Source organism: Miscanthus floridulus, chromosome 18 (assembly GCF_019320115.1).
Source record: "Miscanthus floridulus cultivar M001 chromosome 18, ASM1932011v1, whole genome shotgun sequence".
Classification (NCBI taxonomy): Eukaryota; Viridiplantae; Streptophyta; class Magnoliopsida; order Poales; family Poaceae; genus Miscanthus; species Miscanthus floridulus.
In genome coordinates this window covers 16,939,701-16,942,896 of record NC_089597.1, presented here as the reverse complement: position 1 = coordinate 16,942,896, position 3,196 = coordinate 16,939,701, and positions in this window count along the sequence as shown.

Here is a 3,196-nt window from a genome sequence, read left to right as displayed (position 1 = left end):
CCAGTGACACCAGGGACTCCTCGCTCCTCGATGCTCGAGAATCGCTAGCGACGCCGGGGACTCCTCGCTCCTCGGTGCTCGGTCATCGCCAGCGACGCCGGGGACTCCTCGCTCCTCGGTGCCCGGACATCGCCAACGATGTCGGGGACTCCTCAATGCTCGGTCATCGCCAGCGACACCGAGGACTCCTCGGTGCTCGATCATCGCTAGCGATGCCGGGGACTCCTCGCTCCTCGGTGCTCGGTCATCGCTAGCGATGTCGAGGACTCCTCGCTCCTCGATGCTCGGTCATCGCTAGCGACCCCGAGGACTCCTCGCTCCTCGGTGCTCGGTCATCGCTAGCTACGCCGGGAACTCCCTGGGTGGTCGGACATCGTCGGTTACGCCGGGGACTCCTCAGTGGTCGGATCTTGCTACGTCTCATCGGTGTGCTATCAAGCTGCTCCATGCTGTTCGGATCAGGGTGCTGATCTTGGACAGCGCGTCTGGGGTCTTGATACGCGCATGTCAGACGACATCAGCAAGCTTTCAGACTTCTTTGACCCTGCTACAAGATTCATTCTTCATCTTCCAACAGGCTCGGGGACTAAGTGGGCACACTTCACCTTGCGGTGAATGTGCTTGTTCTCATCTCAAGGCTACGCTGGGGGACTGGCTGCCCGCTCGGCCGGTCTTCTACTTTATGACCCTAGCACCACGTGACTACGTCACCTACTGTTAGGCTCGGGGACTAGCTATGGGGGTATGGCCCCCAAGACATGGGCCACACCATCAGAGGTGGCCCAGCCCACAAGATCAAGGCATGCACGGCGCTGCTCGGCGTGCACCGCAAGCTATTGTGTAATACCAAATATGATATTTTCCTTGTAACCCTACCTCCTCCAGAGTATATAAGGAGAGGTAGGGGTCCCCTAGTGGACAGATCTATCTAATACATCTCAATACAATCCACCAAAGACACAGGACGTAGGGTATTACGTCGATCAGACGGCCCGAACCTGTCTAAATCGCTGTCTCTGCGCCTTGTGTCACCATCTGGTTCCTGATTACGCGTACCTCCACCGACAAATCTACCATCGCGGAATACCCCTCGGTGGACTGTCGAGCATCTTTTGTCGACAGTGAACTAGGAGCCGGTGAAGGGACACTATTTTTGGTCTCATCGGTTCAGTGGTTCTATCTCCTCCTCCATGCACTATGCAAGGAGCCAAAGTCATACCGAACGGGGTCTAAGTACATTAATTAAAAGCATAAGGGGCAAACAATAGATTGTTTGATTTTTATTGTACATGTGTGAATTTAGTTTGTAGCTAGTCTTTTAAGAACAAAGAGTGTGTATATTTAAAATGTTTATTGTAAGAGCCTACTAATATTTTTTTTAAAAAAACTAGTCACACTATTTGCACCAATTAGTTTTTCTACCCACAAGAAGGTTTAATCTCCTTCCGTTGTAGTGATGATGACCGTCACACCATGCTAGCCCATGGTTTTTGCCCCACTATAAACTTTGCTAATAAGGGGCATGCGACTAGTGGTGTAGATGGATTTGCTCCATATGACATATTTTCGCCTTCCGCTCCTTGATCCCAAACAAACCCCCCATATATATATATATATATATATATATATATATATATATATATATATATATATATATAGCAGGGTGTTGTACTTCATTATAGTACTATATATACTAGCAAGTGCTTCGTTGATGGTCATTAACCAGATAGGTATTGCATGTTCGCCCAATCACATGATTACACGTGGTGATGACTGTTGGATTCGCCAGCATAATGATTGGTCCTTTTTCTTCTTTATAAAACAAATCAGACTGAGGAATCGTGCTGTTTCATCCCACAAATTATGCTGATGTGCAGAATACTAACTCTTTTGGAATGCAAGAATTTTACAAAAGTGTATATAAGAATTTATAGCAATAGACATATGCTCCAAAGAAGTATTTAATTAATTAGAGGAGAATGAAGAGAAGAGACAGACATATAATACCACCGTTCTAAATTATAATTTTTTTGGCTTTTCTAGCGGAGACACTATTTTTACTATGTATATAGACATAGTGTATATCTAAGTGTATAACAAAAGCGATGTATTTAGAAAAAAATTAAAATATCTTATAATTTAGAATGTAGAAAATAATATATATAAAAGTATAAATCAGATCGATCCCTCTTGCAGTCTTATTCCCTGTATCCCTGAACAGCTGAACAAGGGCTACTACTTCTCCCCAAAAGGCCAAAAAGCAATGTGAATAGCCAAAACAAAACCAGGCGATCGATTCGATCACGGTCAGAGGTGTGTGAGGCCCCAAGGAGATTCGGTCCCAGCGAAATGGATCTCTGATTCTCTGTCGCGCGCCGTCTCGTCTCTTCGTGCGAGTGCTCAACTGCTCAGTGTGCAGAGCTGACTGCAGCTGAGGCCGGCGGAGGGCGTACGGGTGCCTGTCACCGCGCCTGATCGATGACAGCCACGCCACGCCGCGCCATGGCTATGGCCGGCCGCAAGTGGCGACGGCGACGGCGACACCCAGCCGAGCCACCGTACCCGGCCGGTTGCTTCATCACGTCGTCGGTCGTCGTCCACCGTGCACGCACATGTCCGACAAGACTGTTACAGTATACATTTCCGGTGTCTCTTTCAGCGTACTCCCTCCGTAAAAAAAAAGAGAGTATTGTTTTGTACTTTCAGACGTCATGTTTCAGTGTTCGTCTTATTAAAAATATTATATAAATTATAAAATAAATAAACTATTATTAAAATATTTTTAATAATAAAATAAATCATAACAAAATATATGATATTTATAAAAAAAATTAAATAAGACGAAATGATCAAATAAAATGTCTGAAAGTCAAAAAGGACGCTTTTTTTTTTTGACGGAGGGATTACGTACTCTTGCTCTCGGTGGTAGCCCAGTATTTCAAGCTCCGTATTTCTGATACTGACAGAGACCGATGGCGATAGCGATACGTACGTACGTGCGCTCCACGCTGGTCGTCGATCGGCGGTCAACAATGCGGTGGGGCCGGCCGGGTGGCAGCAGCAGGCACACGATGACTACTGCATGCCCCGCCCAGCGCCCCTGACAGGTGATGAAGTGTCAGAGATCGATCGTCGTCTGAGGCCCCCACCCAAAAACCAAAAATTTTCAAGATTCTCCGTCACATCAAATCTTGCG